Genomic DNA, 25917 nt, shown 5'->3' with positions numbered 1-25917 from the left:
CAGCTATTGGAATGTTATATCTTTCTTTGCACAACTGAAAAATACATTAAATATTTGTTACCCATGTACGTACTTATAAATTGTAATCAAGTGATCCCTTAACCTTCATTAAGCTAAATAGAGTGAGCTCCTGGAGTCTACCACAATAGGGCATGTTTTCTAATCCTTTAATCATTCTCCTGGCTCTTCTATGAAACCATTTGAATTTATCAACATCCTTCTTGAATTGTGGACACCAGAACAGGATGCTATTCTGTCCAGTGGTTGGATCAGTGGTTGCATTCACTCTTTTGGCCACAGTCTCTCACTGCAGGATCAAATTCAGCTGATAATCCATCACAATCTCCAAATCTTTTTCAAAATCACTGCTTCCCAGAATAGAGTCTCCCAATGTGTAAGAAAAACATTTTTGATAGACATATACATTTACATTTAGCTACATTAAAATTCATATTATTTGATTGAGCCATTTACCAAGCAATCCAGATCACTCTGTATCAGTGATCTGTCTTCATTATTCCCCCAATTTGTATCATCTGCAAACTTTATTAGTGATGATTTTAAGTTTTCTTCCAGATGATTAACAAAAAAGGTTAAATAGCATAGCGCCAAGAACCGACTCTTGAGGGATCCCACTAGAAACAGTCCTGTCTGTTGATGAGTCCCTATTTACAATTAAATTCTGAGATCTATCAGTTAGCTAGCTTTTAATCCATTTAACATGTGCCATTTAGGGATGTAAATAGGGTTTAAAAATAGTAACCGTTTAACCTATTAAAATTCTATTGGTTAAACAGTTAACTGTTAAGGAGTTCACATAGGCGGGTAACTGGGGGGAGTGTGTGCTGCAGCATTCCCATGTTTTATGCGGGGCTCTGCTGCTGGCCCCACGCCTGGAGTCCCGGCTGGGGCTGGTAGCCAGGAGGCTGGGCAGCAGCAGAGTTTTATTGTTAACTGAAACCAATAAGACTGATGCTTATCGGTTAAATCGGTTAAATTTTTACATCCCCCGTGCCATTAAATGTATCTTTCCAGTTTTTTAATCAAAATGTCATGCGGTACCAAGTCAAATGCCTTACAGAAGTCTAATTGTATTACATCAACATTATTACCTTTACCAGCCAAACTTGTAATCTCATAAAAAAAAAAAAGTCATGTTAGTTTGACAGATCTATTTTCCATAAACCTATGCTGATTGCATTAATTATATGATCCTTCTGTAACTCTTTATTAATTGAATCCCGTATCAGTCGCCCTGTTATCTTGCCTGGGATTAATGTCAGACTGACAGATCTACAATTACTTGGGTCATCCCTGTTACTTTTTTTAAATATTGGCACAACATCAGCTTTCTTCCAGTCTTCCGAAAAGCAACATTAACAGTCAAGTAAACACCTCACCCAGCTCTTTTAAAACTCTTGGATGCAATTTATATGGACCTGATTTGAATGTGTGTCACTTAAATAGGTGCTGTTTAATATCCTCCTGAGATACTAGTGGAATGAAGAGAGTTTTATTATATGATATGACTACATCATGTTTTTTCTCCAAATACAGAACAGAAATATTTCTTTATTCATGACCTGTAAACTTCAGATTTTTAATTTTTGATTAGTGGAGAAAAAGCAAAGCATCATTTTTACTAAATATTTTGGTCTCACTCTAATTTGTGAGGTCCCCATAGGCTATCATACAACACAGTTCCTCTCAAAAACTCAGCATCTGAGAGCCCTTGGCCTGCATTCACAGCACACACATTTGGACGTGTGGCATGGTTGCAGCTGTATTTAAGTTATTGCTGTTATGACTCCTTTCGTGATTAGAGGTAAAAACTGCTGAAATCTTAAGGCCTCACACTCTTCAGTTGAAATAACAAGAGGAGAACAGTGATCTAGACTGCTTCAGCTCCAAAAAATCACAGAGAGCTCCTCACTTTGTATTTTGACCCCACGGATACAGTAGGGAAAGATTTTGCTCTGGCAGAAAGGTGGACTGGATAATCAACTACATCTTTTCCTTCTCTACGTTCTTTTTATTGTACCGCACTTAGCACAGTGGGACCCAGCCTGGTTCTGGTGTTTAACGGCTACCACAATTACTGGAGTTACTTCTGGTATAAATGTTAAATAATAATAATAATAAATAACTTAGATTTAACAAACAGCTGCTTTTTCCCAGCTCAGCCTCATTTTCTACTTGAAGTCAGAAGGCTGAATTTATGCTAGCAAAATCATTTTCCTGTCAATCTCTAACCTAATCTGGTATTGGGAAGATTACCTTTTAGAAAGTGCCATGATTCAGCTCCTTCTCCCACCCCCCACCCCCATAATGAGAAAAAATTTTAATCCCATAATTTTTAAGTCAAATAAATTCTGGAGTTCTTTTTATTTGCCTTCTGGTTTCTGAGCCTTCAGGGTGCACTTGGATTACATTTTCAAGCTTTTTTCTGCAACAGTGAATGCTAGAAAACTCCTCCTCCCCCCACACACACTTATAAATGAAAGCTAGGAGACTCTGATAATCACATGCCTCCAGAAGCTAAGGCATTAAAATAAACAACAAATATTGCAAGTTTCACTATAAAATGGTGAGAGTTGGCAGCACTTGAAGTGTGGGGTGAAAAATCGCTGACCACCCACTCCATCAGATACAAAGGGCTGTAGTAATCTGCCATTGGAAAACATTGTTTAAGATTAATTTCTAGTGACTTTAAAAATATTAGTCATTAAAAAGTAAATTGCTACCACTGCTTAACAAAGCAATGGAGATTCCAGTAGAGGTGTATTTACCCATACACTGTCCCCTTTTTAAATGCATGTAAAGATACCTTTTTTCTGGATACACAGTCAGATCAAAAACCTCATCAAGGCTGGTGATCTGCGAGACATTCACAGAATTCTCCCAACACTCAGGACAACAGTGATATAACGCCACATGGAAGAAATACGTTGCAATTTATTTGTGAAGTTTTTTAATCAAAACGCTCCAATCAACTGCAATTTACAGCAAGTTTGGGGAGAAAAGCCTATGGAAAGCTCAGAAGCAATGAGCCAACGGGAACCCAACCTCATATAGTCATTTACATAGTCCTCTGTGCTTCCAATCAGAAACCAGAGTTATAATATACCGTCCACCAATCGCACTGGACATCAGAAATTGCCAATAGGAGGAGAGCCGAGGATCTTGCTCATGGTACAAAATTCCTGATAGGAGGATCACTTGATACTTTGTATAGTCTCTGCAAACAGAGGCACGTTGCAAGCAGCCCAGGCAGACACCTAGAGCCGCAGCCTCTCTAGACCTTCCAGCAACCTGTCCAGGTGAGTGAGTGCTAGCGGGTTACATGCTGGGGGCAGCAGCATCCGATAGGAGGGGGAAACAGAGAGTGCTGGGCTGAAACCACCTAGTGCTCATATGCCTGCAGGGGCAAAGCTGCAGAGGACTTTGCTGGGAAGGTAGGTGCAGCCCATCAGCACTAGGAGGGGAGGAAAGTGCATACAGCAGCCAGGCTGGGCTGGAGAAACTTGGCTAGCCGGTTAAGGATCTAATGCCTGGCAGCCTTCCTGCTTCCTTGTGCTGACTAAAATGCCCCATTGCTGCAGCTGTCTGGGATCCCCACGCTCCGGCTGTGCTGGTGGAAGGGACTTTCTCATAGTCTTTGTACAGATCCTAGGGTCCTACGGGGCTGCTGCCCCGCTGAATCTGCCCTTTTCACATTGCTGGGTGCGTTTCCACCTGCTCTCCTCCCCGAGCCTGGAGGATCCATGACCAATGGTAAGCAACTGCCAGTGACTTTGCTTGTGGCTGCACTCCGGTGTGCCCCTTTCATCGAAGCAGATGAATGTTCAGCGCTGATGGAACAAAAGCGGAGGATTTGGAAGCGACTTTCTGGCTTTAAATCATTTAATTGGGAGGGAATCGTTAGCGAATAAAGGAGGAAGATTTAAATCATCTGCATCCTGCACACTATTCATCCCTGTGTTTGTGTAATGCATATTTATATTGGTGCAATATCCATTACATACCTTTTGTTCTCATTTGGTCATTACATCCAGCAGAGCATTTGGACAAATCATAATAACAATGAGATTGCTTTGCTCTGGGAGCAGATGCAGAATTCTCTTTGTATCCCATTTTCTATTTTGCTAAAATGTCTTTAGTCTGAAAAAGGAAAACTGGAATAAAACAACCTCAGTTGGTCACTCCATCTCTAACTCCTGTGATGCTTTTTGGGGGTGGTGCCTTGGGGGGAAGCTGCTTCTCACACTGTATTCTTCCTAGAACCATATTGACAGTGGATCTAGTGGAGCAGCCAGATAATATTCCAGTTGTATAAGCATATCTTTAAAAATCTGCATGGTATGTATTCACAACTGCATCTTTCCATTTTTATGCTGCAAACACTGGCAAGTGATTTGGTTGTTTTTTTTATTTTAAAATTGAGACTAATTATCGTGCACTGATTATAACACTGCTTATGTATGATTAATTCTGAGCTGATGACTTTTTTTTTAATTTAAATGTTTGCTATAAATGCCTTTTGTAGACCTTTGAGGGCAGGGAATGTGGGCCAAATTCTGCTATGTTACACCAATGTAAATCCAGAGCAACTCTATAGATTGTGTAAATGGAACTTGGTCCCAGGTCTTTACTGATGTGCCAGATTCTGCTGTGTACACATGAAAATCTATGCTAATTCCATTGACTTCAGTGGAGTTACTCCTGATTTTAACTAGTGTAACTTTGAGCAGAATTTGTCGCTCTGGCTATAAATTTACAGTGCTGTATATAATAGTATTGCAAATTTTGTCCTCTATACATCTCAAATTTGACTTAAGACTGAAAAAAATTACCATGCAAAACCTGAATTTTTAAAACATCAGGCTTATTGGCTGCATAGCAGGAAAACTGGCTGAAGCCTTGAAGAGCTTGTTTTTTGAGTTCTGCAGTGGGGGAAGCCGGTTACCGCAATCAAGCTATAAATCAGCGGGTAGCTGGGAGCTACTGTAGTTCTGGAGATTGGGTAGGAGGCAAGTCTAAGCGCATCTATCAGTGGTTATAACGCAAGAGGTGCCAAGGTCAGATCTAGTCATTCACTGCTATGCTGGTTATACAGAATGTTCTGAGTAAACCCTGGGTGGTGGTGGTTGTAGTGCTGCTGTTGCACTGCTATGAATATATAGACTGTCAGAGAATTTCCAAGCTAAACACTCTACTGCCCTGGAGGTTGAAATTTATAGAAGTCATCAGTCTGGGAGGGAATGTGTGTTTTGTTTTTTGATTTGTTTTTCCCCTACCTAAAAGTCAAATCACACTCATTTTATTCACCTGAGTAGTCCCACTGGCTTCTCGCACTCAAGTAAGAACTGAATTCTCATGATCAAGGTAAGCAGGGTTTGACCTATTCTTTTAAATTATTTTTAATCCCCCTTTTTTTAGTAGCAGAGAAGCAAAATAATTTGTGATATTTATTTATAAAACATCCACAAATCTGGAGTTTTGAGGTTGTGTTTTTTTTAAAACTCCATCTCAATTTTTCTTTGCTAATTCAGAGTTTAAACTAAAAAGGATTTTCAAAAGAGCTCAGCTTCTATTTAGGTACCAGAATAAGTGCCCAGATTTTCACAGCAGCTCAGCTCAGCACAGCATGTTGGGTGCTATGCAGTTTTGAAAATCTGGCTCTTATATAGGTGTTAGAATGGTTACTGAGTTCTTCTGAAAATCTGGCCTCCCTTATGGGTGCTCAGCATTTGAAATTCTGACTCTGAGCTCCTTTGAAAATGTGATCCTTAGTTCTTGGTAACAGCAGAAGTTTCTTTTGCATTTCAGTCTCTCAGGTATATATGTTTAGTGTGAGCTGTGATGAGAGATACTAGTTGGTTAACTAAGATCTGCTAATGAGTCTAAAATAGAACTGAAACAAGAGAAAATCATGGAAAGATTGTATTGGAGTCCTGTGTCCATGTTCAGATAGATCTGTTTGACACTGGTGTGTGCTGACAGTATAGAAATCTGGGTAGTAACGTGATTAATTATTTACCAATATTTTAGCATTAAAAAGTGAGTGGGTGTTTTGTTTTGTTTTTTTAAGGTGGTGAAACTGTTGTTTCCATCTTCAACACATTGATATGTTGACATGGTAGCAGTGGTTTAATGTGAGCATGTTGTAAGAGGTATGATGAAACAGTAGACTTTCCTGTGATAAGAGAGGCATGGGAAAACCCAGATGTTTAAGTGAAAGGTGTATTAGATGGCTAAGGAGATGTTGTGTGTGGCTGGGATGTTGTGTAGTATGCAGGACATTGCTTTTGAAAAGTGTCTGTGTGTCCATGGAATGTTTTGTTTTAATGTATAGCCTTGTAGTATTGTTTGAAACTCAGAGACATAGTATTAAAAATAAACAAACTGATTTGAATAGCTTGAGAAATTAACATATAGGAAGTACCTATATATTAATTTCAGAGCAGGGAAATATACCCGAGTCACTTTAAAGAAGGATGGTACGCAGTTAAATCACAGGTTTTAGATACAGAAGGCCTGGGCTCTATTCCCAGCTCTTCAGCAGACAGTGCACCAGAATTCCAGCGGTCTAGGGTACATTCTTGGCTCTGTCACAGACTTTCCTGTGTGACCTTGGGCGAGTCACTTAGTTGCTCTGTGGCTTAGTTCTTTGTCTGTAAAATGTGGAGAGTAATGCTTCCCTACTGCACATAGAGTGTTCTGAAGATAAATTCATTCATGTCAGTGTACTGCTCAGATGCTACAGTGATAGGAGTCCTAGAGAACAGAGCTATTTAAAAAAATGAACCATTTTTACAATTTATTATGAAAATCTCAAAAAAATTCCACCATGAGTTGGTTAAAAAAACAGCAAAAAAAAGCAAAATTTTTGGAGAAAAGTTTGCAAAAAAAACTTTCATCTAAGTTTTGAAAAATTTTGACCTATCTTGATAGAGAAGTCCATTATTTTTTTTTTATTGTGGCTAGCTCTACAATGATATCTACTAACTGGAAGACTATCCCCCTTGCTGTGCCAAAGTCCCAGGAAGTTAGTTTTGAGCCATCTTGGTAGCTTGGATTTTCTGTTGTGGCAGTGCACAGTATCAGCCTTTGCAATCACCAGTATTGATTTTGAGATTAGACTGTGTTATTACTTGATTTGTATATAGTGCCAGTTGATAGTTTCTTCCCCTACCAGTATCTGATGTCCACCTTGCAATCATGCATGTACAGTGATAGCACTTTTATTGTTATCTCTGTCTTACTGTTCCTTCTGAATAATTCTCTTTTTTCCCTCATAATTGCCTGTACATTGTTGGTAAGGAAAGCTGCTTGTGTTGCAGTGATAGCAGTTTCTGCAGCTGTGCTGTCAAAGCAAAATATATGATTCTATTGTGGTTATAACTCAATGGAAAGGTTTAATTTAATAGTAATCATGGCTATTTTATTTATCTCCCTGTTTGCCATCATATCAAGCTAAACACATAATGCAATTTCTATTAACGTGTTTATTTTTTCCCTGGAAGTCACCACATCAGTTTTGACTTGTTTGGCTTTTGGCATAGGATCACTTTGAAATGGTGCTTCTGAAATTGCATAAGGCAGGCAAGGAGCCTTTAAGTCTGTCACTTAAAAAGAAGAAAAATTGTACATTGATGCTGTGATCCCACAAGTATTTGTGCATGGTGCAGCAGGTTGCTGTACTGCAGCATGTGTATGAGGCTGGAGTGTGCACAGGAATGAGTGAACTTAATCACAAGGCATGCTGACTTCTTTGCTCACAAGTGTGCAATGTGTGGGTGGCAAATGGATATGTCTTAGGAAACATGGGTTTAAGCAACAGCTTATTTTGTTCCAATTAGGAGCTCAGGTACATTATTATTTATTTGTATTAAAGTAGTACATAGGGCTAGGGCTTCAACTGAGACTAGGCGCCCACTGTAATAGGTGTTGCGCACATACAAGAGAAATCCCTGCCCAAAGAGCTTACAATCTAAATAATCAACACAAAGGATGGGAAGGGAAATAGAAGCACAGAGAGATGCCTTCCCCAAGGTCATACAGCATGTCATGGAGCAGAACTACAAATAGAACTCAGGTCACCCAAGTCCCAGTGCCATGCTCTATGCGCAGGACAACATTGTCTCTCCCAGTCACCTCTTAGGTGCCCTCCTGCTAAGAGGTTGTAATGCAGCGTCCGTGTGTCAGGGTCTCTCTGATACAGCATTGTTGTTCTTGCATGTGTATGTCTGATTCTCTGCCTTTGCTCTGTAGAGGACCACACTCTGAATGTTCTCCATCAGATATGAAGCATTAATCGGCTTTAGAGGACTAACTTTCTTTGGATGGGAATAAGTGGTTAATAATAGGCAGAACCCATGTGGTTTCCCCTGTGACGGCAGTATAATCTTGGAGTTTTAGCCAGTGAGGTATTAAACAAGACATCTGTCTTGAGTGTGTTTGGGGGTGGGAGGAGAGTGCTAAAGCAAGGCATCAGGCTCTATCAATTTACAGGGCAGTGGATGGGTCCTGGAAGCAGCATCCACTGACTAGTAGCATTTTCCTTCCAGTGTCAGTTTCTTTGTCAGTCTGAAATAAAACTTTATCATGTTCTTACTGTCTCCATAGCTGTCTCCATAGCTCTCCAATTAAATTCTCTTGTGGAGCTCAAAGGACCAGTCTGTGGTTCTCTTTGTTACAGTAGCCATAGTTAGATGGTAACAGAATGGGGGGACTGTGCAGTGCCCTGTAATGGTTATTGTCAGAGCTGGCTGCAGCTACAGTGGCAGGCATATATAGGAGCAAGATTTAAAAAACCCAGCACACCCAGGTTTCCAATAGGAGCAATTTTGTATGTGTTAGATTATGAATATGGAATACCATGTGAGACAGACGGATTGCCTGGGAACAGGCTACAGTGAGAGGAATTTAGGGACAAAGTGGACAGCAAGGTGATAAATGAGCTATGCCTGAGTTGTCCTGACAAAGTCTTGTGGTGTTTGTCCCTTAGAAAAGACTGAATCATATACTGAGAGTAACACAAGTACTTCTGCACTGTAAAATGTGTCAGAGATAACCCAGTAAGAAATCTTAACACTGGTAGCTTCACAGTTCTGTACAAACACTGACTAACTAATCTTCATAATCCCGCTGTGAAAAGGGGTAGGAGGTTACAGATGGGGCAATGGAGACAGAAAAATTAACTGCCTTGATCACCATGACACAGCAATAACTGAGTCCTTTGTGAACATGATTTTAATTTCCTTCACATTTCTGCTCAGGGGACTGAATAAGAGATAAATGGGATCCTTGAAGTTGTTCCCAGAACCGGGTCTTGTGGAGAACACAGTCCAACAAACCTGCCCCCAGGCACTCTCTATAAAGACTGTGTATAAGCATAAGCTTATTTAATTGCCTGAAATATACCAATGTGGAAAGCAGTATTAGAGAAGCCACAAAAGGATGCTGCTAAAAAGATCCCTTCTTCTACTGCAACATCAGAGAAGGCGGGCATTGTACTTTCATCAAGGAATGCCTGCATCAAATGCTAGCCAAGTTGTTGTTAGTCTGCTTTCTGTAATGCTGCAGTATAGGAGATGCTTAATGGTGCATAAATGGAAGTGTCCTGAAAACTACTTTGGATGTAAGGGAAGCTTAAAGGCTTCAGTCATTGATTTGCAACTTAGGTGAGGGACTGGTCTCCATTAAAAACCAAACATGGATTTGGCCTGGTGTAAATCCGTAGCTCTAGTCAAGTAAATGACACTATGCTGCTAGTCAGTTACGACAACTATTCTTGAGGTTGAAACTTGAAAGGCAGAATCTAACGTGAAGGGATGGTTTAAAGTTGACCTACCACTGCAAACTCACTTGTTTTACTTTCGACAGAGGAAGGCAGTAGCTTATGATTTTACATCGGAAAAGTCAGAGTAAAGAATTGAGTCCCGGGGTGACTCAAGGGATTGTTAATAGGGTACAGAGACTTTCACTGGAAATCAGTGGGGCTGGGATTTTCAGAGGAGTTAGGCATCCAAATCCTACTGAAATTCATCGAGTTCTCCCTTAAGCTCCTTTGAAAATCCCTGTGTAAGAGTCTTGTTTAATTAAGGATGAGAATTTGGCCCTAAATCCAGTCTCATGTACATGGATGATGGACATTTGTCCTTTCAAATGTTTGGAAGCACCATTTGTACATATGCTGCAGAATAGGCACAACCATGGGGAACATGAGGGTATGTTCCTGCTGGTTCTCCTTATATTTTATTTACCTGTTGATGAGTGAAGTCCAGGACGCTCGTGCATTTTCACTCTTGGTCCCTCCCAGACTTCTGGAAACTGTGTCCTCTCAGGAGGTCGAAGAGTGCTGTGGTCACCAAGCCTAATCTGGCAACGATCACCGACAAAGGGCCAACTGAGGCAAATGCAGCAGGCATTTCATCTGCTAGTTCACATGGGCTCTAATACCTTGGGAGTCCTAGGGCTGCCAACAGTCCTGTATTACAAGGGACATCCCTTATTTTTTCATCTCTGTACAAGATTGGGAGTTGCTGAGTGCTGCAAAAAGCAGCAAGAAATACTCCTGGTGAACATAGGTGAGTTCTTCTTCATAATTAATATTGGGAAGAGGGAGGGGGCAGGGGTGCTAAGAAAACAGTCTGTTTTTGAAATACAGTGTTGGCAACCCTAGATCCTAATTGACTTCCATACCATGCTCCACCCTGGGCCCCAGATACGTCTGTGACCCATTTCTTCCAACTGCCACGGAACCTTCTGGCCTCCCTTCTCCCAACTGTCACGGAATCTTCCTCACTGCCTCTGTGACCCTCCCCACAACTGCCACGGAACCTTCTCCCCCCTGCCTCTGTGACCCCTCCCCCAACTGCCACAGAACCTCTCCCCTGTCTCTGTGAACCCCCAACCCAACTGCCACAGAACACCCCGTCCCTGCCTCTGTGACCTCCTCCCCGCCAACTGCCACAGAACCTCTCCCCTGTCTCTGTGAACCCCCAACCCAACTGCCACAGAACCTTCTCCCCCCTGCCTCTGTGACCCCTCTCCCTCCCCCTGCCAACCTCTCCTGTGAACCCCCAACCCAACTGCCACAGAACACCCCGTCCCTGCCTCTGTGACCTCCTCCCCGCCAACTGCCACAGAACCGGTCTCCCCGCTAACTGCTTCAGAACCTTCCCCCTGGGTCTGTGCCCCCCCAACTCCCACAGAACCTTCCTCCCACCGATTGCTTCAGAACCTCCCCCTGCCTCTGTGACCCCCTCCTCATCCCAGCTGCCATGGAACTTTCCCCCATTGCTGTGACCTCCCAAATGCCATGGAACCTTTGCCCAGTCCCCACTTCTGTGATCCACCTCTTCCTCCCCACTGCCCTCCTTGTTGCTACAAAACCTTTCCTTGCCGGCAGCCCCCCATCACCCACCTGAGCAGGAGGAAAAATGAAGGAGCAGACTCGCCCCCAGCAGTGTCACCACCCTTTGGCAAGTGTTTGCACTGCAATGACTGTAGTAATAATGAAGGGCTGGTTTTGGTTTCTTTAAAAAAAAATCCACTATGGAAAGATCCTGGTTTCTATGACTAGGAATGTATTTGTTTTGGAACTGATGCATATAAACAGAGTCAAAGCTGTTAGCTGTAACCATTAAAGCTCTAAGTGGCTTGTGCCTGGTCACTGGAGACACCGTGTCTCCCCATGTGATACTGCCACAGTTAAGATCTTTGGGGGCTCTTGAGCTGGAGTCCTCTCAGTCCAAATCAAGGGGCTACTGGCAGAGCCTGTGTGGTGAGGTCCTTTGCTGTGGAAGTTGCTTCTCCCCATTTGTCAGCCAAGACTTGGGGTGGTTTGGCTTACTGTGGTAATGGAGACCATATAAATACATTAGATAGTCTACTTGATTACATTTGTTGTCTGTGTTTGGTGTGGATTGTAAAGGTGGATGGAGGGTACCAATTATTGCTATACATCGAAAGAATAAAGATAAATACCAGCTGAACAAAGGATAGATGGATTTGTATTCGCAACTTCAAACAAATATTGAAAACTGTGTAGCAGGACTGTTTTTTCCAACATTATTCTTTATATAGTGGTCACTCCTGAGGGTTCCAAATGAGATCAGGGCTCCATTCTGCTAGGTGTTATACATACTGATAGAGATGGTCCCTCCCCACAAAGAACTTGTAGTCTAAATAGAGAAGACCGCATGGGAGGCAAAGTGATTTGCGCAAGGTCGCACAACCGGTTAGTGTCATCCCAGGCCACTGCCTTATCCAGTGGGCTGCACTGCCTCTTATGGCAGCATGCTTAGTTTTTCTTTTCTCTTTGTTTGATCTCTCTTCTTTCTCTATTGCTTTTCATTTCTTATTCCTTGTTTCCTCCTTCCTGAACCCTTTCTTTTCTGCTCTGGCACTCAGTTTTGGGAGAGAAACACAAATTCATCAGCCTGATTGAGCTCTGGAGCGTGAGCATCTTAGGAAAGTGACCTAATCCTTTAGAAAGTGACCTAATCTTCAGCAAAGAGAGAGAGTTAAATATAACTATTATGCATGTTCGGCCATAAAAACAATGTATATTGTAGAAGTGGTTGGAAGTTATTGTTGACATTGCTCATTCATCCCAACAGTATTCATTACAAGCATCACTATTGAGTTTTGATAAGGCATTATACTAAATAGATGCCGTGTGCACAAGCATGCCGTTTTAATTAAACAAACCCTGTTTGAAAAAAGAAAATTTTAAGTACTTTGAAAATAAAAATATGCTGATGGTAATTGATATATTGGCATAATGTTATCCTGAAGGATAAAGATGACTTTTTTAAAAGGAGAAATGCACCATGTGTGTGTTTTAATCCCATGTGAAAGTGTTTTCAGGGCCCTTATTAACTGCAGAAAAAATTGCTTAATTAGAATATGTAAATTTAAACAAGGAAATTACAACATATATTTCCAAAATCTCCAGTGAACTAGGTTGCTGTGTAATCCTCAGGGGCTGTTGTTTTAGGGCCTGATCATGCATGGTGTGGAGTGCTCTCAGCTCCTAAGTCAGTACCTTCCAGGATGGAACCCTTAATGATGGTTCCAACAAGAAATGCAGTCTGACATTCACTGAGACTGGAAGATCCGAGCAGGAGCCACAGACATGGAGTATTACTACAGGAGATTTCCCATAGTTCTTTTTAGGGAAAGTTTGCATTTTAGTTTCTGGCATTGTTTTGTGTTAAGAAGTGTTTATATTTGTTGCCAGTTGCAAAGCTTCAGGGCTATCAGAAAATTCCTATGGAAATTTCCTGTTCTCTTTGTCTTGACTCAACTTTGCTGGGATTTATCAAGACAAGAAATGTGGAATATAAATATGGGAATTTTAAGGAAATAATTATTAGTGATTGTGTGCATGATCTGCAGACACTGTGGCCCAAATCCTCAAAGGTATTTAGGCACCTAACTTCCATTGATTTCAATAGGGGTTATGCAGCCAAATACCTTTGAGTAGCTGGGTCTGTGTAACTTTATTAACATGCCTGTATGTTTGCAGGTTTGGGTTCTTCGTCATATTTCTCACTGGATCAAGTGATTGGAAAATTTTTCTATTCCATTGCAGTTTTTCTTTAGTTTTATTTTTGGCACTAGCAATACAGAAAAAGTACAGAAGGAGAAATAATAAATGTCAAGCATGTTATATGGGAAGATAGATCAGCAGCTTTTTAAAACTATGTTTTCAAGTTCTGTTGTTTCCATATGTTTATAAAATCTCTTCTGCCTAGAATCTTATAAGGTTTATTTACTTGTCATTTTTCACTGTGTAGCAGCTTGGTAACTGGGCCTATACTGCAAGGATCCTTTGAGAAGTTTTGGATGCCGCTCAGAATCCATCCCTGAGCGGCCCCCCTCCATCCTCCCCCCCCCCCAGTTTAGCAACAGGACAAAAGAAACATGACAAAAGAAAGTCCATGGGTTACAGTAGTGGTTGCTTCCCTGAGGTATGCAGTTTTGGCCATTGGATTCGTATAATGAGGATCCACTGACCTGCTTCTTGTTGTCCCAAACCCATTCTGTGTTGCCATGGAGCACTGTTCTAGCACACAGAGCCCTGAACTACTGTTTCCCACCCGAGTTCTTCCATATCTGGGGAATTCTCAGTCTCAGTCTTAATCCAAAATGCGCTGAGCGCCACAGTTTCTCCGGACAAGACTAATCTGTTCAGCTGTGTCACAGGTTGCTGTCTATTGATATAGAGCAATATTTCCATCTGGTTATTTTATAGCCAACCACAATTTAAAATCTATGCTTCTCTTAGAGTTGAAGTTCTTTGTGCCAGAAAGTGTGCTGGGTTAATTTAGCTCATTTGTCTCTGGTGTAACTTTAGTATTTCATATGAATCTGTATCTGTGCTTAGACAAAGCTGTGAAGTGTTGAGAGTGATAAATTCTCCAGCATGTATTGTTCAAGTAAGTTTATAGTAAAGTTGTTAGCTAGTTAGCAGTGACTGTGCTAATTATATTGGTGTGAGCATAAACAGAAATTAATGCTGCGATGCTGTGTGAGAGATGTTCCACTGCTTGCTGGAGAAGTATTTATATTCTGTGTTGTTTTCTGGGATTTGGCTTATTTTCTCTTCTCTGGCTCCTCTGTTAGAGCCCTTGTTATGTTGTCAGCAAAGCTACTATATTTATTACTGGGGACAAATTTATTCCCTTTGCAGGAAAATCCATGGCCTGATTCTCCTCTCAATGACAATGGTGTAAATTGGCAATAATCTCACTGAAGTGAGTGGAGTTAAACCAATGCAAAATCTGCGTAAGTGAGGTAACAGTCAAGCTCACTGTGTCTTACACGCCTCAGGTTTCCCTTGTTTTTACACCTTTGTAGCTCACTGACTTTAATAGTCCCTCCTGATTGACATCATTATAAGAGAGAGGAGGATCAGGTCCTGTTAGTTTCATCTTGCAGCGTTTACTGCTCATCATGAATGGGAGTCACTTTCACAGAGTGGAGGCATAACCTGAACAGGTCCTTATAGAGACATAAGGAACACAGAGCCCTGGGAATCCTGTGCCTCCCCCAAGCTCCCTGGGGCCCCCAACTCTTATGCGAGGGCCCACAGAAGCCCCTTTAATTATTAGCACCATAATTCATGAACATGTTAAGAGCAGAGCCTACATATCACTGCACTCTCTTATAGACCTATTGGTTACTTCTTCTAGCCAAGAAAACTTACTAACTTCCCTGGCATAGGGTGTTCTCTTGGGGAACAAAGCACTGATTGTACTTCTCAGATGATCAGTTTCCTTGCAGGCTGTATATATATATAATAAATTTTCTCTGTAACTGTAGAGAAAAAGTTCCAGGATTTGTTTATTTTTCTTTTTAAGATGAATTCTGAGATGGCAGGCAGATTCAGATCACACTGATCAGAAGCCAGGCCTACAGACTCGTGAGAATCAGAATTTAGAGAAAGGGTGGCCCAGTAGTTAGGGCACTAGCCCAGGACATGGAAGCCCTAGGTTTAATTCCTAGCTCTTCCACAGATTTCTTGTGTGATTTGGTTAAGTCACTTCGTCTCTCTGTGCCTTGATTCTCAACCTGCAAAATGGGGATAATGCCACTGCCCTAACTTGTGGGGTTCTGTCAGAATAAGTACATTAGATTGTGAAGTGTTCAGATGCTGCAGTACTCACCTTGTAAAATGGATTAAGCACATACTTTCCACCTCTTAGCAAAGTGGTTTGTGGTTCTGTGCTTTGAGCTGACCATGTCATTTTTGAGTCAGTGAGTATCATGTGTTCATTTGCTGAGCAAGCCCAGGTTGAATATACCTTGCAAAGACATATTGGTGTGTAAATAAACAGCTGCAGACACTCATGCTTATGTAGGTATATATCTGTGTCATACTGAGAAAGCAACATTATTTTCTAGGCCTGTTTAGGATGAAACTAAAGAAGTCAGAGCTTTGTATTCATATCACACTGAGTAGTACTCTGGTTGCGTTTAACTATCAGACGTAACTATGTGCATTTATAGTTTGAATTAACCCCCTCACAGTGTGCTACGTTAAGTATTTAAATCACTCTTATATATAGATAAATTTGTCTAGATTTACCTTATATGTAGTATAAATACCACAACTTAACGCTATTTTGCTTCTGCTACCACTGACCCCAATTCAGGAGAATACTTAAGCCAACCGAAAGAATCCATCCCTCTAAAAGTACATGAAAGAGGGAGAGCTCATGGGACTTAACAACATACAAGACATGCAAAGAATGGCCTAGGATAGACAGGGATGGTGGAGGCACAGAAGGGACCTGCTCTGGACATGAATCATGATTGTGTAGTGAAGGAAACTTGTCTGTAGGATCATTGACTCATTTGTTGCGGAAGTTGGAAAGTGTGTAGTAAATGATGCAGGGGATTGCAAAAAGAGAGAGGATGATTTTCTCACAATGCACAGTCAACCTGTGGAACTCTTTGCCAAAGGATATTGTGAAGGCCAAGACTATAACAGAGTTAAACAAAAAAAACCCTAGATACATTCATGGAGGATAGGTCCATCAGTGGCTATTAGCCAGGATGTGCAGGGATGATGTCCCTAGCCTCTGTTTGCCAGAAGTCGGGAATGAGTGACAGGGAATGGATTACCTGTTGTGTTCATTCCCTCTGGGGCACCTGGCATTGGCCACTGTCGGAAAACAAGGTACTGGGTTAGATGGACCTTTGGTCTGACCCAGTATGGTCCTTCTTATGTTCTTGTGGATAAAGCAGTTCAGTGCCCTAGGGCGGCATTCTGCATTTAAGTCTCTGAATGCCAAATGCTGGGAATGGACAACAAGGGGATGGATCGCTTGATGGTTGCCCTGTTCTGTTCATTCCCTTTGAAGCATTTGGCATTGGCCACTGTCAGAAGACAAGATATTGGGCTAGATGGACTGTTGGTCTGACCAAGTATGGCCATTCTTATTTTCTTTTTTGATTCTATTCCTGTCTCTGCCACAGAGTTCCTGTGTGATGGTGGGCAAGTCACTTATGCCAAACTTTTCACTGATGATCAGTAATTGTGTGTTCCTCATTTTTTGGATACTTGATCTGAGGGCTTGCAATCTGATTTGCAGAAGTGATGAGTACTCACAGGTGCAACTGGGGTCAATGGGAGGCTTGGGAGCTGTGATTTGAATGTATAAAGTGGTGTATAATGTTATGCACGATGAAATATCAGGTCACAGGTGCTAAAACTGGGCATCCAGAATTAGTAGATACTTTTCACCATAATCTCTCTGTGCCATAGTTCCCCATCTGTAAATTGGGGATAATTATGCCTTCTGTCATTTTACAGAGGTGTTGTGAAAATAAATAAATATTTGTGCAGCATGCAGGTTCTATATTGATGAGCATCATAGAAAAGCCCATGAGGAAATTATTCTATAGAGTAGGATTTGAATAGTGTGCAGTAAACAAGGCCTGTGGAACCATACATTAAACAGTGGGGAGAAAACAAAATATTGAGTAGCTGCTCATTAAGTGAGCACCATCCATTCTGTGCAGTAAATGTGGCAGGAGTCATGGAAAAAATAGTATGTGATAAGGTAATTAAAAACTGTATCATAATGTACATGCACAAGGGAGCAGAATTAAGGTTGCACAGGCAATCTTATTTCTGGCATTTACTAACTTTTGAGTGCTTGACTTTGCAACTTTAATCCCCTTTTAACATAGTTTATTTGTGTGTAAATTAATATTTATATTGAAAACGCGGATTAGAGTACCATTGTGATAGGCACTGCATAGTTGTATACAAAATCATGAATTTGCCAAGAGGAGCATATATAACGTATTAGAACTTTAAATCCAATTAATGATCCTCTATTAGTGACCTATGGCTGATGATGGATGGTTGTATAGTGTTGAAACTTCTAAAGCCTCATTCTGTGGCTTTCTGCAGGTAATGGCATTGGTAAAGATTAAAAACAACACCCTAAACTCTGCAAGATTCAGTATATTACAAAACAGCAGTCCTGAGAGATGGTTTTCTGATATGGTGATCTCAGACTTGAACAGATACCATGCATTTTTATCATTGCCTCTCTCCCTCTTCTCTCCCCACAAAGCTTCCACGCCTCTTCTCCCACACCCCCAAATCACTTCCCTTATCCTCCCAGTTCTCTCTTCCTCTGGGCCCGTTTCTGTCAGTCTAGGGTTATGCCAGATTGTGGTTTGTAATGTGAACTTTTACCAAGTGGTGATGGAACCAACAGGAGTGAGTGCTGTGTCCTCATGGTCAAGGGCTGCATAGTGCTTGACAACATGCTGAGATATGTAACTTTATTTTATCTGTTGGAAATTTAATTCCCAGTTGACTCAATTTATTGTGTGACTAATCTGCCCAGTCCTGCAGCCCTTACTCATGTAAAGAATCCGACTGTGACAGAGTGAAGCCCAGGGGATGGGAGTACTGTGTTAGTGAGGGGAGGACAGACAGACAGCCAGAAGAGGTGCTGTCTTTCCTAGTCTGAGATTGTTGTGTGGGAAACCCATTTCTCAAGACTGCTGCTGTTTGGTCAAAGCTGAAGTCTTGCCCTGTGAGCTTGGAAATGAAAGGATTTCCAATGGAGTATTACAGGTGGCGGGGGCCTCACAAGTGCTGTATAGAATGGGACTGTTCCCTCCCTGCTTCATGTCAGGATTAGAGCAGGATCTTGAGTAGCATTCCTAACAAATCCTTTTAGTCTTCCCTGTGCTAACTGCTCTATGCTCAGAAACAAGATTATCTTGTTGTCTTGGTAGATCATTATTTTCCTGCAGCCTTTAAAAGTGTTTTGCTCCCTCAAGTCAGCCAAAACCACTTAAAGGTGCTATCTGGTTTTTACCAGCCATTATCATGTAGTGACGTTAATGAACTTCAAGTGCTTTGAGTTAATATAATGCCTAGTAGTAACTCAACCTGATTTTTATACATAAACATTAGAGTGCATCTGCTCCAACATGTTTCCATACTCCAATCAAGTTGCCTCCTTTCCGTCTCATAAAATATTGACACAGGCAGTGCTTGTAATTTGGCTTGAAGTGATAGAATAAAGGTATGACTTATTCATGTCATGTAGGAGTTCATTCCTTGATGTTGGATGGATTCATTAAAGCCTTAAGACATGGCAGGGTGTGACTTTAATATGTGCTTATATTTTACAGTAGGACCTAGCTGATTTCCATTGGGAATTACCAAATGAATAAGTCAACAAATGATAAGAAAATAAAGCTGGTCCATTACCAAATGTATGATACATGTAAATGTGTTCTGCCGGATGTTTTAACAAAACTAATAGAGTCTGAGTAACATGAGACTGTGACATCTGTATTGTTTTATTGACTGCATTGTCAATATTGTCTCATTGTTTCCTTGTGCTCCCCCACCTATCTGGCTCCACCTATTTCTTTTTTTAGGCTTAGATGGTAATCTCTTTGGGACAGGGAGCATCAGCTTGTTCTGTGTTTGTACAGCATGTAGTACAATGGAGCCCTGGTCCATGACAAGGGCGCCTAGGTGCTACCACAGTACAAATAATAAATAATAGTAAATTGAACCTCAGAGCTTTAAGAACTGCATAGACTCAGGGAATCCAAGGCCAAATCCGAGTTTATTAGCCACAAGAGAGCGTATCAGAGACTTTGCTATAGCACTCCCGCTTTTAAAGGCCTGATCCTGCAGCTGCCATTGACGTGCTGTACACCAAACTCCTGCTGGTGGTGGTAATTCTCTATGTGGTGGGATCACAGGATCAGGCTGTAAAACTTTTCTGTAGTGTGGGGAAAGCACTGTTCTCTTAGCTTTTATGAATTGCAGAGCATTTGGATTATCTGAGGGTTTTTTATGGCCAGGAAATTTTGAATTATTCTGGATCTCTAGTTTCACTGAAGGGGCGGCTATTGGTAAATACACGAGCAAAGCAAGTGTGTTCCAAGAATCTGAGTATTCTTAAAATAAAATCGAATGAATACTTCCTTGGCCCAAGCATTTCCCTTCTATTAGATCCTCTCCCTCTTTTTGCTGATACAGTGACCTTTTTCGAAGACACAGCTTTTATTAACCTAGAAATGCACTGACATTTCTACATGAGAATGACTTCTAGCAAATATGGGAGCTGTGCTGAGACTCTTTGCAAATCGCCAGCATAATCACCTGTGAGAGAAGAGAGAGCTACTCCACAAATGTGCTTGTCTCCAGAGGAATTTGGTTTTCCTTCAGAGATGTTTCTCTGCAAAAGTGCTTTACTGCAAGTCTGTGAACATATGTGGACAGCTCCATCATAAAGTACAAAATCAGTGTAGGGAGAGATTTAACCAGAGTTAGTTAATGTTCATATTGGTGCCACATCTCCAGACACTCCCAGTCCAAATCATGAAGGCATTCTTGTCCCTGGCATTGTCTCCTTTGTCTGAGTTTCTGCTTGGAAAGTTGCAATCTTGTCAAACTTTCATGAATTATGTAGTTCTTATGCTTTTGAGGATTCACTTTACATTCTTGACAGGGGGCAGGTGACCTATTATAAACCCATCAAATCCATTTTCCTTGGGACTGTGCATAAGGAAGGCAGTGTTGTGTAATGGTTAGAGTTCAGGCTAGAAAGTCAGACGTTCAGTATTGAGACAGACATGTCCCAGGTTGGACAGTTCTGATGAAGGAAGACTTGCTTCACTTTTCTAGTATTATGTAGCATAAAAAGAGGTTATACAAAGACCCCTGTGTGTTTTGCCTCTTAGATCTATAGCCTCTGTCTTGTTTGTTTCTCTGTCAGGTATGTATTTGATGTGATGATGATGTCCTCATGAGATGTTTGCACCATTGCGTATAGAGTAGAATCCACACTAAGTGACCACACAATCGGCTAGATGAAATTGGTCAGCGAGCAACAACGATCACACAATAAAAAGTAAAAACAGTCTTAAACTATCCTTTACTCCAAACTACTGTCTCAATTGCAAGGGGTGCCAGAATCCTGTTGGGTGCAGTGCCTAATGCAATAGAGCCCTGATCCCTGATTTGGGATTTGGGTGTCTAACTCACTTAAGCCCCCTTATAAATCTTAATAATAATAAATGATAACAAGGAGATGCACATGAAAGAAGACTGTAACTCAGCCCACTTGACTCTGCAAAGCAACTACAGTTACCTGAGGAAGCTGGAAGCATGGAATGTTGCAGCCAAAATCAGGACACTTTACAATCTGATCCAATTCCCATTGAAGTCAGTGTGAGTTGGATAGGGCTATTATTTCTTCAAATGGCAGTCAATAACATAATGTATTCAAGCTCACTGATACATGTCAAGCCAAATAATCTTTTGATAATTAGGACAGACAGAATTTTTCTCCTGTAGAACTGCTAATTCTAACTACAATCTTGCATCTCTGCTGGAAGCCTGTAATTTTTCTAGCCTTTAAAGACCGCCTTCCTGAGGGGGAATATGGGAGTCTTAAGTGTTTAGGCATAATTAGAATGATACAATTAAATTCCTTAATTTTATTTTTTTCTTTTGCATTTGATGAGAGTTTTTTAATTACTTTGATTTAAGCGATAGTAGTAGCTAATTGGATTTCAGGCTAGATCTGTGTAGGCACCAGTAAAGAGAGAGTGGAAATGAGTCTTGTCAAGAAATTAAACATTCTTAATGGGACCAGTAAAATCCCCAAGGGCAAATTAAAAACAAAAATCTCTTTTAATGTGTTAATTTATCAGCCAACGTCATCTTAAAGGGAATGAGAAATATAAATTTGGGAGTTAGGTGAGCAAATGGTACGGTAGATCATCCCCTGTACTATGCATGAAAACAGTGCTCCAAAACTGTCCAAGGGACCTGAGCAGAGCAAGTCTCACCTGCGCACCCTGAGGCTGTTTTACCTGCTGTTCATCCCCCCTGCACCCTCCTGTGGCTGATCGCAGAGCCTACTACAGTAGGGGAGGCAGTGTAGCCTAGAGGATAAAGCACCAGGCTGGGAGTCAGGATTCTGTTCCTGGCTCTATTCCTGGGTGACATTGGGCAACTCACTTCATCTCTCTGTGTCTGTTTCCCCATCTGTAAAATGCAGAAAATGATAAGCCTCCTTTGTAAAGCACTTTGAGCAGTGCTATATAAGAGCTACATATTATTATTGTTGTTGCTGACACCAGCAGAGAGCTATATTGTGACCCTGGCTACAGTGTTGTGCAGGGCAGTAAGGGGATGTAAGGAGCCCCCTTATTACCCTGAGCAGGCTAGAGTTATTTTGGGTAGCAGCAGTGGGGAAAGAAACTTCTGTTAGGCTGCTTCTCCCCTTTTGAAGCATGTGAGTGGGTGGAGTCTTGGCTCTGTCCCTCCCCATGATGTTGGTTAATGCAGCTGAGCTGGCATACCAAGGAAAATAATCTGAACCAATTACAGGGTTGGTGCACACTGCATTCCACCCTCTTCCCCATATCACATCAAAGCAATGGGGAAACTAGGAAGCAGAATGTGACTCTGAGTTGCAGTCCTGCTTCTGGTCTGCTCTGGGGACAGCGCAAGAATGTGCTGCCCCTTATTTGGGGTTTATGGCAAAGATGCAATCAAGCTCTAGAGGAGTTGGGCCCAGAGCCACAAAGGTATTTAGGCTCCTAACTTCCACTGAATTCCTCTGTGGATCCGGGCCTTACTCTTTTAGCTCTGGTGAGAGAAGCTCATGTTTTAGTGCTGGAGGTCCCAAGCTTGGTTCCTAGTAATTACCCATGACATCAGTCATTGCACCTGCAGGATACCCTTGGAATGAAACCAAGCATGTTTCTAGTCAGTCTGGGAGAAGTGGAACAGGATGGCAGCAACTGTGTGGCCTTGTCTCTCTATAAAACTGTGACATGGCCATAGGAACTTACAATGCTGCTGCTTTCAAGCTGAACGCCCACTTTTGTGCCTTCTCTCCCTTTGGCAAGAGGACAGGTGCAGAGGCTCTTTGGGACAGAGATGGTCTCTTACTATGTGTTTGTACAGCCCCTAGCACAATGAGCTAGAATTAGTAATGTGTTAGTTTGGGTCCTTTAGGTGTAGCTGTAATATAAATAATAACAAACTTTGAAATCCTGGGCCAGACTCTTTGATTCCTCTGCTATCACCAAGAAAATTAGGAAGCCTGACTGTGATATGAACAAAAGAAGGGGAGAGAAGCACCAAATGAAATGTAAACTATCAACAAAGTTCTGTTGGAGCTTCAGGTCTGACCCTGTCAAATCACAGCAGCATTACTCTCTTAGTAATTTGTTGCCACTGTAACCAATCAGTTACAGCCACCAAGAGAACAAAGTGACTGATTTGTCTAAATCCTGATGATATAGTCTAAGCTGGTGCTGCATGAGCAAATTGAAAAGGGTGATTTCTTTTTTCTCCTCCTGTCTTGCTATTTTAGTGAACAGGTAATGTTTCTCGCAGCTTCACATTAATTGCTCCTTCCAGCATCTGCTGGTGCACAGAGCGGCAAAATGAATGGTCATTTTCTATCCCCCTTGATACAGTATTTTCAGAAATATATGATTATCAGAACTAAGTAGATTCATGGAGAGATCCTGGAAGTAGATGTGTGGGCAGTAAATTGCCCACATATATTTGCTGAGGGTGCCTGAAATTATCTGCTAAACTAGCTGGATGAGGAGCATGAAGAAGAAAAGTAAAATGGTCGGAGAAGTGAGAAATAGTGTCTAGTAAATATGGGCGAGATCCTGGTCCTGTTGAAGTCAATGGCAAAAAGCTCATGGACTTCAATAGCAGCAGGATCAAGTCACAGGTCACTGGGAGTTAGTTAGGGAACATGTGATGGGCAGATAGTCCCCCTTGTTGTCTCTAACAAGGACTGGATTTACTTAGCTGTTCTGAAGTGTGAAGAAATGCATGTTTTTCCTATAGAGAAGGAACATAACCTCATGCTCCCACTGATACCAATGGAGAGTTTTAATCTTGATTTCAGTGCAAAGATCAGCTGCATCACAGACATTCTACATTTAGGTATAAAAGGCAGGAGGGGTCCTTTATTCAGAAGACCCGTCTCTAGGGTTTCTGATATAGATGGCATCTGTAGACTGACTCGATGCAAGCATCCTGGTGTTAAATCCAGTTTTCCATTCCTCTGTTGATTACAAACTGAAAGACTGGATCTACAAAATATATGGTGCAAATTACAAATCCACCTTAAATTTCACTCCCCATTCCTGTCTATTAGCATGTTCAGTTAGCATGTGGAGCTATCAATGGAGCTGGGGGGTCTCAGAAATATACCAGAGGACTGGTAGTCACAACTCCTTGCTTTCTGTTCCCTGTTGTTGTGTGACCTTATGGCCTGATTTTCAAAGGTGCAAATCACCTACATTTTCCATTAACCTCAGTGCGAGCTGGGGTTCATCAGCACCTCTGAAACTCAGGCCAGGAATCTCTCTGTGCCTCAGTTTCCTCATCTGTGAAATCAGAATAATGATAGCTGCTTCCCAGGGACAACATAATGCTTGTAAAGGGCTTTGAGTTCCTGGATAAAAGGTATAATAGGAGAGAAAAGGATGATTGAACAGCACTTCATAGAGCAATTTTCATCTTCAAAGCCTAATGCAAACCTTTACTACTCATCCTGTCCGTTTCTGATTAACATGAGATAATTTATTGGACCAATTTGTAGGGTATGAATGGACATGGGTTTTCACGTGCTTTATGTATGTATGTATTTATTATTTTGATTGGCACACCCACTAAAACAGCACCTCTTCATAACCTGTAGAAGACCTTGACATAACTTTAAAAATACAGCAGAACTAACACCCAAACTTAACTAAACATTAGCAGTGCATTTCAGTATAGCTGAGCCCCTTCATTTTCAGTTTAAACCGATTTTTACCAAAAAATTCCTGCGTTTTACAAAAAGTATTATTCTTTTTTTTTCTGATTTTCACCCTACTTTTGTATCATTTTAATATAAAAAAATTCCTTGTTTTATTAGGAAAATACAGTATATTGCATGAGGTATACATAGTTCAATAATACATTAGTCTGCGTGTACAAACAGGAGTGTATGCACACTTCAGCGTGCGCATCTGAACGTACTGATGAATCTCATGCCCGCCACATACACGTTTCAAGCTGTTAGCAGATAACTGTTTAAAGATTTGACACACTAAAATGGGGAAAAAATGAAAATCTGTATCAGAATATGTTCCAGAACACAAGGAAGCATTTGAAAGTTTAAAAAAAAAAAACAAAAGCAGAAGAGGATGAAATTGAGTGTGTGCACTGCAAATGGTGTGGCCCAATTATTAAAGGTAAATATTTATAGGCTAATAGTTCTACATGTACAACAGTAAACTGTTTTTTCAAATGAAAAGTTTTATTTGGGGATTAGAGATGTCTTGTTTTCTTAAACTCAGAGGTGGCATTGTGTTTTCAGTTTTGTTTTAGTTCTGCAGCAAACCAAATTAATGAATGGAATTCAAAGCATTAATCTACTGAATACTTTTTCTCCCTGTCTTTCTGTCCACCAAAATAAACCCTAATGTTTACCCAGAAAAATTAATAATAGTTTTTTGCACTGATATTCACTTGTTCTTGTTGTTGTGGTAATAAACACTGACAAATTACTGGGAAAAATTAAATAAAGTAAAAACTGAAAATCAAGAGTGCTAAGTATAGCCCACCACGAGCAAACTTCACCACTCAGGCTGTCAAATAACCCCTTTCTCCCCCATTTTCAAGTGCCTGAGAAAAATACATAATTTTTAGACATCCAGTGCAAATTGTGCTACCACATTTGCAATATATCAGAGGAGACAGGAGCCCTATATATCAGCTTTAACAATTCATAGGCAAGAAGGGATTACAATGCTGCTTCCAGCTCCAAGTTGTGATCATGCTATAAACGGCTTTCATAATTTAGTGCAGCAACA

At 41.1% G+C, this 25917-nt stretch overlaps 1 protein-coding gene and 1 long non-coding RNA gene across 8 annotated transcripts in view; one reads left to right on the top strand and one right to left on the bottom strand.

The window, feature by feature from the left end:
* Nucleotides 1–10883, bottom strand: part of LOC120387315 — a 73569-nt gene extending 62686 nt beyond the window's left edge. Inside the window, exon 1 of the long non-coding RNA XR_005590116.1 lies at nucleotides 10269–10883. This is a non-coding gene — a long non-coding RNA (uncharacterized LOC120387315). The remainder of the gene's footprint in view (nucleotides 1–10268) is intronic.
* Nucleotides 3217–25917, top strand: part of CAMKK1 (calcium/calmodulin dependent protein kinase kinase 1) — a 163288-nt gene continuing 140587 nt past the window's right edge. For 3 of the 7 annotated variants that reach the window (XM_039507859.1, XM_039507848.1, XM_039507858.1), the window contains exon 1: nucleotides 3217–3320. The gene's annotated coding sequence lies outside the window, so the exon portion shown is untranslated. Of the gene's footprint in view, nucleotides 3321–11083; nucleotides 11490–14115; nucleotides 14221–25917 lie in introns of those variants that run through there. The other 4 variants (XM_039507856.1, XM_039507851.1, XM_039507849.1 and 1 more) reach the window with 4 other exon arrangements.

Source organism: Mauremys reevesii, linkage group 20 (genome assembly GCF_016161935.1).
Source record: "Mauremys reevesii isolate NIE-2019 linkage group 20, ASM1616193v1, whole genome shotgun sequence".
In the NCBI taxonomy this organism is placed as follows: Eukaryota; Metazoa; Chordata; order Testudines; family Geoemydidae; genus Mauremys; species Mauremys reevesii.
Note: the sequence above shows the minus strand (reverse complement) of the source record. Positions and strands in the feature narration are given on the sequence as shown.